Genomic DNA, 13,926 nt, shown 5'->3' on the forward strand with positions numbered 1-13,926 from the left:
CAGCTCTGTCCATTGCAGCCATTTTGGGATTGAACTAGCTGATGGAGGACCTCTCTCTCTCTACCTCTGCCTTTCTATAATTCTGTTTTCAAATAAATAAATATTTTTAAAAGTGAGACAACTAGTTCTCTTTTGTGTAGACAAAGGGGAAATTAATTAAAAAGGACAGAATATTACAATTCTGGGAATCAAATACTCAGATTTAAGTGGTTGGGCAGAGTAAAACACTTGGCCATGGTAGAACTTGGCAGAAAAATGTTCTAACATAGTGTAGCCCTATTACATATTAAAATCTCAGTTCCCAAAAAGGAGACGAATTAAATTGTGAATCTGTACAAATACTGATTTAAGTCATCTTCAATACATGAAAGCAATATCTATGTGAAAAAAATATAAATGGAGTACCAGATTCTGAAACATATTGCAAGAGTAGTGCTTGTCCAGTATCCCTCAGAAAATTGATGGCAGACTTTTTCTAAAAGTTTTCCATTTGGCCCATGGTGGAGATTTTTCACCCTGCAGTATTACAGCTTTAAAAATCTTTTCATGGAACTCACTAGAAAACAGATTCATTGCTCAGGAATAAGTGGGAAACCACTTAGCCAGTAAGGCAGAGGGAGACCTGTATTTGCTCTTCTTTGGCCATAAAGCAATCTTATCTCAGGAATTTCAATAGCTACAGATGCATAAGAATAAGAATTCTGATATGCTCAGCAAAATAAATCTTCATAGCTTTTCCCAAGGTGGAAGACTGAGACTAGTACCACATCCCTTTCAAATTTAAAAACCAAATTCCAGCTTCTATTTAATCCAGAGCCCATGCTGTTCTGCCTAGGTCACCCATTTATCTATTTATTACATTTATAGAGTACCTCTCTGTCAGAGCTGACTCCTGAAGGAACAATTGATCACAGAGCCCATAGATTGAGCAGGATATCAAACATTCTTCCACATTAGGAACAGAGATGGCTCCTCAGGATCTGTACTGAGAAGATGCTAGTTTCATTTTTTTCTTTTATCATGGTGACTAAAGGAAATTGCTAAAAATCGTAGAAGCAGTAACATTCGTTAAGGTCTTTCACATGTTTATAGCCCGAATCCATGATACAGTCACTATCAACTTGTCACAAATAGACAGCAAATTAAAGTAGAAAAAGTTTATTCTTTGCTAGTTTAAACAATATAGGGAGGGGGAAAAATAAAAAAAAAACTTCCCTGGGACCTTGGAATTGGACTTTGGTGTGTTGGTAGACATTTGGCATTGTGGAGCTGTCAGTCTTTCCAGGCTGTGCCACTGTGCCATGCCTTTTTTTTTTTTTTTTTTTTTTGACAGGCAGAGTGGACAGTGAGAGAGAGAGACAGAGAGAAAGGTCTTCCTTTTGCTGTTGGTTAACCCTCCAATGGCCCCAGTACACTCTCAAAACCATCAGGCAAACTTCAAAATTTTTAAAATATGTTTCAGATTTATTTGTCTTTGGGAACTCAGGCTCCTTGACCCACATGACGAGAGTTGGATGAATATTAACCTATGGCTGTGGACCTTCTTGTCTTCCTGCTCCTGCCTTCAGAACCCCTCTTTTCTTCACAACGGATCCAAACAAGTTGTTTGAAACATGAACATACAGTCATGATTCCTAGAGGCTGGGAAGAGTGGGAGGAAGGGGAGCAGAGGGAAGTTGGATAATGGGTATCAATGGGTACATGGAAATGATAAGTTTTAATGTTCCATAGTAGAATGGAATGCCTCTAATTCACAGTAATGTGTTACATATTTTACATTGTGTGGCTCCAGACATCCACAAAGCATAAAGACATGGAATGCCAATTGCCTGATGTGATCAATATTTGCTGCATGCATGTGTTGCAGTGTTGTACTATGTCCCATAAAGGTGTACAATTATTATGTATTGATAAAAATTAAAGAAATATAGTACAAAATAAGCAAAATCCCATTATCATGAGTATGGATAGATGAAGAAATAGCATAGGTAAAAGATCACAAAGCCAAGAATCAGGAAACTTGAGTTGTAGTTTGGTTCCATCATTACTTGTTGTGTGATCTGGGGCAATTTATTTGCTATCTCTGGTTCTTAGCTACTTCAGCTATAAAATAAAACATACATACTAGATAGTCCCTTAAGTCATTTCTTCTGCCAAGACCCTAGGAAACTCAAATCAGATTCTTGGAAGCTCTGATGAAGATAAGTGTAAGATAAAATCAATCATTGGGGCTGGTGCTGTAGCACAGCAGGTTAACACCCTGGCCTGAAGTGCCAGCATCCCATATGGGCACCGGTTCTAGTCCCGGCTGCTCCTTTTCCGATCCAACTTTCTGCTGTGGCCTGGGATAGCAACAGAAGATGACCCAAGTCCTTGGACCCCTGCACCCACGTGGGAGACCCGGAAGAAGCTCCTGGCTCCTGGCTTCGGATTGGCACAGCTTCGGCCACCACGGCCAATTGAGGAGTGAACCTTCGGATAGAAGACCCTCTCCTTCTATGCTTCTCCTCTCTCTGTATAACTCTGACTTTCAAATAAATAAATAAATCTTTAAAAAAAAAAATCAATCATTGTGACCAAATTTTCATATCTCATTTATAAGTGAGATATTAATGCAGCAAACATTTTAAAAACTATTGTATACTTATTTTATATCTACTGTGTTAGGTGTTGTGCCAAGTGATCCAAATATAATATTAAAACAGAGACACACATCCTCCTCAGTAATATGGAGTTTATAATCTGGGAGACTAATAGAAATTAAGTTTACAATAAGTCTTATAAAAAATTTCTTGTTTTCCCATTTATTATAGTACCAATACTATTCATAATTAAAATACATATCATTTATGGGACAAGTACTATATTGCTAGCACCATACAAAATGTTTTAATGCATGGTATCTTTTCAACCCCATAACAGCCACTGAAGCAGGACATTCATAGGCTCAGCTCATACTTTTGACCACCACAATACTGTCTTTTCTCATTCTTCCTGTAGACTCTTTCATAATTCCACTCTTTGTCAAATGGTCACTCACAGTTCATGCCTTCCTTTTATAGAATAACTGTTCCCCTGGGCTCTCAGAGACATTGAAGATTCAAAATGATACACTGCACTACTTTCCCACACTCACCAAGGCTTTCTTCTATCAGCATGCATACACAGAGATCATAAAGTCAACTCCCAGATAGGACACATGTTATAAACTTTATCTCTGTCCTTAGCGAACTCAGGCCAAAACGTGAGTCAAACCATAGTCCCTGCTTCACTACACTCGTTATTTGTATTTGCGATAGAGTGGAACTATTATTCTGAAGTTAGATTCTATGGCTCAGACTAATTTTCTTGATTTTGAACATAATATTACCAAGTATCTCTGTGTGTCTATGAGATGCCACAAACAGGGTTAGGCATGATAAGTAGTATCAATAAATCTTCCAGAAAAACTGAAAAGAAACCAAGTTTCATAGGGATTAAGAAAATCATTGCATTGTAGAGGCCATAGAATATAGTCATTCAAAGCTGTGAATCTGGAATTAGGCTGATAAGGATTCCAGTTCTGGCTCTGCCTTCTACTAACTTTGATGACCCAATTGCTAAGTCCAGTGGCCTTATGTATTCAAAGAAAATAATGGTAGTACTTATTAAGAGGATGTTAAGAAGATTTAATAAGATAATGTTTCCATGCATTAGATAACATCTGGTACACAGTAAATGCCTGACAATATTTTCTGTTATTGCTATTAATCTCAATTTGAAGTAAAAAGTGAGTGGTAGTTCCTGACTAGAAACCAGGATAGTGTTACTAGATAAAATATGGGGTATCTCATTACACTGAATTTCATGTTAAAAAATTTTAGTTTAGTATAAATATGTCCAAAATGTTGCATGGGGTATACTAAAAACAGTTTTATGACATCTGCATTTAACTGGACATGTTATATTTATTCCTTGAATCTGACAAACCTAATTCAAGGTTAGTTCTCCCAAAGCCCATGTTCTTTGCCACTGTGCAGCATTAAAGAAAAAATGTTATTTCCACATTTTCTACATCATCTCCACTTTTTTTTTCTTTGTGAAATCCCTGTTCCTCCTTGTATTTTTAATCTTAAAAGTAATCAAAGAGTAGTTACGATACATAGCTGTGAATAATTTTAAATCACAGTATATTATTGTTAGCAGCCCTGGTAGAATTTAAGGGAATAGACACCTGAATTAAATGATAAAAATTTCAGGGGCTCACCTTCCCTGGGAAGCCTGCCTTGAGTTCCAATGCTGGGTTGATTAGCCAGCCCCTCTGTGCTCCATGCAGCCTCCAAACATCCCTCTACCAGAACTCTGCTCACTCTTTCCCACAAAGTTTATCAAAAGGGGCTTGTTATACAAGGGAATGCTGGCACCTCTCCCACAGTTTCTGATTCAGTAGATCTGGGCTGGACTTTGAAAATTTTTTCTCTGAACACTTCCTAAGGTAATAATGCTATTGGTCCAGAGGCCACACACTCTTTTCTTTAATATTAAAAATAATTTTACTTTTCCAGATTTATTGAGGTATAATTGATAAACAAAAATTGTGTGTGTATATGTAAAGCCAATGAAGAGATGCTTTGATGTAAGTAGACATGGTGTTAATTATAAATAATTAACGTGTTTATCACTTCATAGTCACTTTTAATTTTTGGTGATGAGACATTTAAGATCTACTCTCTTAGCAGATTTCAAGTATAGAGTTCAATATTATAACTACAGTGTATATTAGCATCATCAGAACGTTTTATTCTTATTGCTGATAGTTACACCCTCTGACTAACATCTCTCCATTCCCCTGACCCTTGACCCATGCTAACCACATTTCTACTCTCAGCATGCAATTGTATGTGCACAAGTATATTGTGTGCATGTATGTTGAGGATGGGTGAAAAGAGAAAATTAAAAAATGGAGCATTCTTAAATAACAGGACATGAGGCGGGGCACAGAAATAGGACAGAGTCTTCAGGTGAGTTTGTCCCTTATACAGCAAGATACACAGAAATATATTTAACAAAAAGTCACATGATCATATTTCCACATGATAAAGATGATCTTGACAATATTCTGAGGCTACACTGGTGTGAGACAGGACCAAACAGATCAGTGAGAAGCTCATTGCAATTATCCAGGTCAGACAATAAATGAAAAAGGAGAAGACAGTGGAAAATCGATTTGAGAGGTGATCAGAAGAAATAACTGACATAGCTTTTAAAGGAAAAGGAAAATACAATGAAATTTCTTATGAACTTGAGTTTTGTGACTTTGACCCTTTGCTTTCATGGTCCATGAGCATTGCCATTATCTGAGAACTGGGTGATTTTCAAGCTTTATTCCATATCTACAAAATCAAAATCTAAAATTTAACTGAATCCCTAATGATCCCTTTGTATTTTAAAATTTGAGAAGTACTGACTGAGACAAAAGCATGGACAGAGGTGCCATGCATTAATGCACACAACCCAGGGGGGAACCATCATAGATACTTCCATGTGTACATTGCTCAGATAGGGAAAGGAAAGAAACTAACTTCAGTTTAGGCATACGGAAGAGTTTTTATCTGTGCGGGAAAGATCTAATTGAAAAAGCCTTAATATATAATATTCTGGAACTCAAGACAGATACCATTCCAACAACCACCAGAGTGAAGGAAGTAGTGGAAATATAGGATTAGAGGGGATGGCCGAACAATGTAAGCAGAATAGAAACCAATTATTGTTTGATGCTGACTTTGAATTGCTAACCATTGGAATGGCAGAAGAGTTTCAAGCCAGTTTCACCATGGTGAACCATTTAAGAAGTTAGCTAGTCTTTAAGAGGTAGCTAGTTTTCAAATTCGACCCGAACAATGTCTGCTCCTTCCATGTGCCTGCTGCTCTTCACTCTGAGACATGGTGCCTACTCACCACTTTTTCAGAAGACTGGCTGTTCCAAACAGAAGACTTCTGAAGGATCTCCAAACACCCAGCCTTAAGAAGTCTAGCTTCTACTACTTCACTACTTCCTTTCTCTTGGAAACTCAAATAGGGGATGTTATTTGAAAAAAAAAAAAAAAAAACAAAAACCTGTTATCACCTCCCACATCCTCTAGCTCAGCACCAGAATCTATGTCAGACTGTGAGTGACCCATCCTAGATGTTACAATCCAGTCAAACTTTTACGACTACAGTTGAAGTCAATATCGTATGAATTTTAGTTCAGTGAATCCACAGAATCATGATATACAAAAAAGTTAGTATAGTTTCAGACAATGAAGCTGGAAACTGATTTGTTACACAGTAATAAACAGAAACAATATGTCTCTCCATAATCTTTTCAATAGTCTTATATTTGGGTAGCTAATTAGATAAATGGCATGAAAACATGCTTACATATGAGAGTATTTTAAAAAGTTCATGGGGAAATTAACTTAAAAGTTGTTTCTTTAGGTGCAACAAAAAATTGTACAATTACCTTATATTTTAACTCCATCTTCCATAAACATTTTGAAGTACTCCAGTGCATGCAAATAAGTGATAACTTAAAAAATTTGATTTAATTGACAACATTTATTCATTCCTGTTGCTATTGATTTAGTTCAATCTCTAAGTATCTATTATCTAGACTACTTAAAATTTTTTATATCTTCAATTTTGCTGAGCTAGGTAACTGCTCTCATGACACCAGAGTTATCTCTGTAAAAACTATTTGAACAAAGATTTTAATGGTCCATCACTAATCTTAAAATGAATCAGTCAATCTAGTCTTTCAATGATACTTTTTGTGAAGGCATGATGTTGATTCAGGATTTTCATGGAAAGGAATTATTAACTTTCACCTCTGTCCAATAACTCCTGATTTCCAACACTGAATTTTTTGATTCTGTCCACATCACTTTGCATTCTTCTTTCTGTGGCTTTGGCATGTACTTATATTCCTCTGTGCATTTTCTTAGGACTTACTGCTTTTCTCTTTTCTTTTTCCATTCTTTCATTGAAATTGTATTCATCCCTCAAGATTATAGTCAAATCTACCACTTTGGTTAAGATTTCTCTATAGCACTGCTTACTAATGACTTAGTCTTCCTAAAACTCTAGTTTTTTGGCCATTTTAACCAATCAAAGTATCTTACTACCTATGTACTATGTTAAATATTTCACATACAGGGTGTCCTTTAATTGAAAAAAAAATCATAGAAACTGGAGGCTGTGTTACTATTTCTATTTCAAGATAAGGGAACTGAGGTCCAGAGAGATTATGTCATCTGTTGGAAGGCTGCAGTCAGGATTCTAAGTTAGGCCTACCTAACACAAAATGACTGAAATCTTAAGCATCCAATTATGTTGTCTATTACTACAGAGTCTACTTGTGGCCTTATTAATTACGAAAGATCTGTCTTCCCCTAGATTTGAAGTTCCTCAAGAGAGAGAGAGTTCTAACTAACCCTGGACTTAGCAGGATGTCCCCTATATTTTTGCAAAGTGATTTGCTAAACGGATGTAGGTCAATTCAGAATATTGAAGTATATCATCTTAAAGGCCACTCTATATGCCCTAAGTAGTTTGAGGTTCCAAAGGGATGAGAGAAAAGTTACACCACTAGCCTTCCTGCTTTAAAGCTTATAACGAAACTAGAAAAGAAGCCTTGATACTGTAACTGTTTGAGCATGCATGGTGTATTTAAAAAATTATGTTCTAACAAAGCATTATCTCAAGTTAATCACCTCTGCACATGCAATTCTTTCATGCATTTTCTGTTTCTTCCAAGTGAAAGGACTTTGATGTTCCCAAAGTTTATACACATTTTAACAGCATGTGTTACCCAGGAAAGGAGGGGAGAGAAGCACTTACTGTATGGAAAGGTCTAATAATAGACAATTTATTCACCTGGCATTCACAGAACTAACATTTTAGATGAGCTCATTGTTTTGGCAATCAGCACATCACCACTCCTAGGGAAAAAGAAACAAGGCTCTTTCCACGTCACACTCTCCATTTATGCATGCTATTCCTGTATTCCACTGTAATGCTTGAAATTAAATTTGTGTTAATGTCTAAATCCAGGAGGCCTGCTCTCCACTCTAGAAAGTGCCCCATCTCTGTCTCTGGTGGCTTTAGATAGCAGCAAGATTATGTCCCCTACAACAGAATAGAATCAGAAGTGACTCTACAGTAGCCAATTTAGACTGACAATTTGGGAAGGAGTTGGGAGGCAATGTGGCTCCAGTTTTTTGGAGTAATCACTCAGACCCCTGTCAGTTCACTCGGTTAGACTTAAAATCAGTAGGGACTGTTGAATTCTCCCGCAATTAGCACTGCCAGAATTGAGAGCTGTGGCCCTTTCTTCTCACCTTTTTGCCAGCAATATGGTTTTCCCTAGCAGGGAGCTGGTCAGGTAGATGTTGTGCTGGCTGCTGGTGAAAGCTGGCTGTAGTGTCTCTCATTTCTCTTCTGTCTTATGTAATTTTTGTGTTGTTCCATCACTTCTTTACTGAAAATTTGTCTCCATCAGTCCACCAGGAACCTGATCTTTTTATTTCCTGTGAGTTTTTTTTCTTTTTTTGTGACAAAGGCAGTATGGTTTCTAACTATTCAGCTATCTTGTTGCCTCCAAGATTCTAAGTTTTAAGTTGTTTCTTTCCCTAAAATTGTAACTTAAAAAAAAAGAAAACAGAATCAAGTGGGAAAAAAACAGGGGGATGTAAACAGGAAAGATGACAGTCAAAAACTGTTTTAGTGTCCTAAAGAGGACTCAAAAGAAGTGCTTGGAAGTCACCTCCAGCATTGTTGGCTTTAGTGGTACTTGGTTGCTGTGTGGTCTCAGTTGAATCACATTATCTCCAAGATACATAGAGGAAAATTATATTGCTCCTGACCAACCACAGTTCTGTTTCCACCCACTGGCTGTTTGTGACTCTTCTTTGTCTTTCGTGTCATCTACTGCAAACTTTGGTCAATAAGGTGGGTTTCCAGTAGCTTTCTAATTAATATCTTATTGGCTTATGGCATTCTGTGTCTTTCATTTATATGTAACTAAGAAGTTTGAGTCATAAAGACTTTAATTTAAATAATCCTTGGAGTAGATAGTGTTGGAGAGTTCTTAAGAGTGAAATACATGGCCCGCGCCGCGGCTCACTAGGCTAATCCTCCGCCTTGCGGCACCAGCACACTGGGTTCTAGTCCTGGCTGGGGCGCCGGATTCTGTCCAGGTTGCCCCTCTTCCAGGCCAGCTCTCTGCTGTGGCCAGGGAGTGCAGTGGAGGATGGCCCAAGTGCTTGGGCCCTGCACCCCATGGGAGACCAGGAGAAGCACCTGGCTTCTGCCATCGGATCAGCGCGGTGCGCCAGCTGCAGCACGCTGGCTGTGGCGGCCATTGACGGGTGAACCAATGGCAAAGGAAGACCTTTCTCTCTGTCTCTCTCTCTCACTGTCCACTCTGCCTGTCAAAAAAAAAAAAAAAAAAGTGAAATACAGGTGCTGAGCTGCTGCCGCTGAGCCTGAATCTCATTGCCGTGCCCATTCCTTTTGGTTTCTGGTACAGAATGGCAGCACTCAAGGATCAGCTGCTTCACAACATTCTTAAGGACGAGCAGATCCACCGAAGTAAGACCACAGTTGTTGGGATTGGTGCTGTTGGCATTGCCTGTTCGGGCAGTATTTCCATGAAGGGCTTGGCAGGTGAACTTGCTCTCATTGATGTCATAGGAGACAAACTGAAGCCAGAGATGATGGATCTCCAACATTGCATTATTTTCCCTAAAACCCCCCAAACTGGCTCTGGCAGAGACCAAAGTGGCTGCAAACTCCAAGCTGGTTATTATCACAGCTGGGGCACATCAGCCAGAGGGAGCAAGCCATCTTAATTTTGTGTAGCTTAATGTGAACATCTTTAAATTCATCATTTCTAATTTTGTTAAATATAGCCCAAACTGTAGATTCCTTGCTATTTCCAATTTAGTGGACATCCTGAGGTATGAGGTTTGGATGATAAGTAGCTTTCTCAAAAAAAAAAAAAAAAAAAGACTGATGTTATTGTTATTGCAAGTGGTTACAATCTGGATTCAGCCAGTTCCATTACCTGATGAAAGAAAGTCTGGGAGTTAACATCCTAAACTGTCATGGATGTATCCTACGGGATGACGATTCAAATGTGCCTGTCTGGAGTGGAGTGAATGTTACTAGGTTCTCCCTGAAGACTGCACCCAGATTTAGGCACTGAAACAGATGAGGAACAATGGACAGGCTCACAAACACCTGGTTGACTTCTTAGGAAGTGATCAAACTAAAAAGCCTTACATTCTGGGACCCTAAATTCTGGAATATTTGGCAGAAAGCATAATGAAGAATCTTAGGCAGGTGCATCCAATTTCTACCATGATTAACTGTCACTATAGAATAAAGGCTGACATCTTAGTGTTCCTTGTATCTTGGGCCAAAATGGAATCTCAGATGTTACGAAGATGAATCTGATACCTCAAGAATAGGCCTGTTTGAAGAAGTAGATATATTTCAGAGATTCCAAAAATAGCTGCAATTTCAAAGTCTTCTAACGTCATACCACTTCACTATCTAGAATACAAAAAGATTTTAGTTGAGATTTTGTTTTCCTTTTTATCTCATCTGTTATTAAAGCAGTAGTGTTCTGATGACCAGGAGAAAAATGCATTCATTTTTTTGCAGATAGAAATAGGAAAACTTTATAAAATCCTATGACTATATCCAGATGTTGGATGATACTTAGCTTATGTTCTAGTAAACTTGTTAGGGTATAATAGTCCCACCACCTCTGAAGAACCATTGCCAATGTTGCTTTTTCAATCAGATAGGTGTTCACTGTGTGATATATAACTCTGGTTCTTTTATCAAATGTGCTTAGTACAAATTTTTTGCCAAGTCACATCCTGGGAATCAATGTAAAAACTCAGTATTCCATGTCTTGTGCATAATTGTTGTAAATGATATTATTTTTGTATTAAATACACCAGCAGTGTATGCTGCCATGTAATGTATAAAAGACCTACATATAAGCAATTCAACCAGTTATCCAAATCTCATACCAACTAAATCATCAAATAAACCCTAAGTAGTGGAAAAAAGAATGTGGAAATCACCAAAAATAAAATTTGAGTCTCTTGTGAAACTGTTTCATGTCAACTAGAGACTGTTGTAACATATATATCTTTAAGTATTCCTTGGAAGACCTGAGGTCTTATGGAAATAAATGCATGTCATCCTTCAAGAGTCATCATTTTTCAATTTTTTATAGTAGTTTATGTTTTTCCTGGCATTCTCACCCTTATGATGCTTTTCTGATTTTTTTTTTTACCATTCTCTTTGTACCAAGTACATGCTTCTATTTTGAAGGTAAAAAATTTTCTTAATGCTTTGTTTGCATGTCTTTGTCCCTGATTTGATTGTGATTTCTATGATGGAACAAATCATATGTTAAACATTATATACCTCTAGAAACTACGGAGTCCCTGGAATCTAGTGTGTCAGGAATTTTAAAAAAAATAATGCATGAGGAGGAAGTAGTGGATGAATTGCTGAGTGTGGTTAGTTTGGTCTGGAGAATCCTACTGGATTATGTTCACTTCCCAATTGATTTCCCTCTCCCCCTCAAGCTTTCTGGATGGCAGACATTCTTTTTGAAGTCCCATTACCACAGTCAATATTTGCACCATAGCTAATAAATTAGCATCACATTGAAAACAAAAATGATTCCTTTTTGCATTTGGAATGTGGTCTGACAATTAGAAAGGGCAGGGGTGTTATTCTCCCTGAGGCTTGGAAAGTCTCTTGGTGTTTTATTAGGTAACAATTTCTGTTTTTACTGGATTTGCTGGTCACTAACTTGCCCCTGGGAGCCTGAATAAATGCCAAGATTACAAAGGAAAACAGCTTGCTCCTGCTACCTAGAGACTAAGTAACCTCCAAACCAGGAGATATCTACTATTGAAATTAGAGACATCTATGACTGTGATTTTGAGCATGGGTTACTTAAAGTGAAAAGGCAAACAGAACTAATCAGTGTGCATGGCTTGGTTAGAAGCAATTGGTACCAGGTTCGCTTTCAGCCCATTCTGCTTATGGAAAGTTTATAGAAATGAGGAAAATAGAAAGATGTGTTCCTCTTGATGAATCTTACCTTAAAAATGCGTTTTGCAAAGGCAAGTAGCAAACGAGTTTCATTTTTGGTAATTGTGTGAGACTCAAGAAAGAAGCAGTATGTTTCTAGAACATTTTGAGGTGATTTGATGATACAATCACAGTTTCGTCACCTTTTGCAATCCAGTCTCCTTATGTGGAAATCAAGGATGCTGATGGCTTTGTAACATACCCATCTGGCTATGCTGTTAGCAGCCACAGAGGATGCAATGTCTGGAAAAGTGATTGGTAAGCAGAGAGACATCGTCAAACTGAAAAAAATCACAAGCATATAAAGGGGGACAGGCAGTTCTCACAAACTGACCTTTTTATGATTTCTTGAGGAACCATCTTCATGTCAGGTTACAGCAACTCTGGGGCAGAGAGTCAAGCCCAGGATTTGGCAATAAACAGATCTTGATTCAAATTATCTAAGGACTCCATTTTATCTGGATCTCACTTTTCCCATTTACAAACTGGAAATGATAACACCTTCTTTAACAGGGTTCCTGTCAGGATCAGGGGGTAAAGGTTTTATTTGAAATAATAGGATGAAATTTCCTAGAACGTGGGGGATACTTGGTTTCAATTTTTTCATTTTCTGTCTCTCTTTAACTTTTGTTATTATAAGGGGAGATGCTAATGGGACAAGAGGAGTTGATTAAGATATTAAAAATCTTGTAACATACTACCCATGGACTCTGTTTTATATAAATTTGCTCAATTGGCTTTAACTGTAACAGGTAATTGGGGACTATTGATGGATGTTTCTTTAAGGAGTAAGAAAAGTGGCAAAAAATTATGTTCTAGGATAAAAATGGTAAAATTAACAATGAATTAGAACAGAGACATACAACATCATGTGAAAGAGATCTAGCAACTCTCCTGTTCTCCTAATTAGGCCTATTCATATTGTTAGAGAAAGTATGCTCTGAAATTTAAGCCATATTGTTTACTGAGATGGTTAATTTTAGCTGTCAACTGGATTGGATTAAGGAATATCTGGAAACCTGCCAAAGCATTATTGTCAGGGAGTTTCCAGAACAGGTTAGCATGTGAATCCCAATGGATTTGGTGGAAGGCCTGATCTCAATGTGGCAGGCACTTTGCAACTGGACAGGGCTCAGAGAGACCAAAGACAGAAGGCAGAATGCTCTCTTCCTGAGAGCTGAGGTATTCTCATTATCATCTACCTTTAGAATCAGACACCCAGGTTGGCTGGCCTCAGACCTTCCAGATTCTCAGGTTTTTGACTTAGACTGAGTTACAACACCAGCTTCCTTGGTTATGAAGCTTTGAACTTAAGCTGAGTCACATCACCACTATTCTAGGGTCTCCAGCTTGCAGATGGCCTGTCTTGGGACTTCTCAGTTGCCACAATCATGTGAGCCAATCTCCTGGTAAATCTCCTTTTTTACATACACACTATTAAATCTGCCTCTCTGGAAAACCCTATAACAGGCACCAGAAACACAGAGGGAAAGAAAAAAAAAAAAACAGAGAGTTATGTAGGTGACCAATGGCAGAGCTTGTTTTAGCCTTGTCCCCTAATGTAAACATTTTGAGACTTCAAGTGTTACAGCCCCATTGTCAAAGCCACCCCTGAGCTAGGAGGACTGTGTTGGTGTTATGGCAGGCAGCTTGATATAGTGATTAATACCATTGCTGTTGGAAGACAGACTGAGTTTTAAATTTGCACCTTGCTTTTTACTGGAAGGGTTCATTTGGTCAATTTTCTAGTGTACAAAATGCAGATAATAATATATTCAA

General features: G+C 37.9%; 1 pseudogene; it reads left to right on the forward strand.

Moving 5' to 3' along the window:
• Positions 1 to 9,551: 9,551 nt before the first annotated feature.
• LOC100357659 (L-lactate dehydrogenase A chain-like) lies at positions 9,552 to 10,493 on the forward strand (annotated as a pseudogene).
• The last annotated feature ends 3,433 nt before the right edge of the window (positions 10,494 to 13,926 follow it).

This window comes from Oryctolagus cuniculus, chromosome 7 (assembly GCF_964237555.1).
Source record: "Oryctolagus cuniculus chromosome 7, mOryCun1.1, whole genome shotgun sequence".
NCBI classification, from domain to species: Eukaryota; Metazoa; Chordata; class Mammalia; order Lagomorpha; family Leporidae; genus Oryctolagus; species Oryctolagus cuniculus.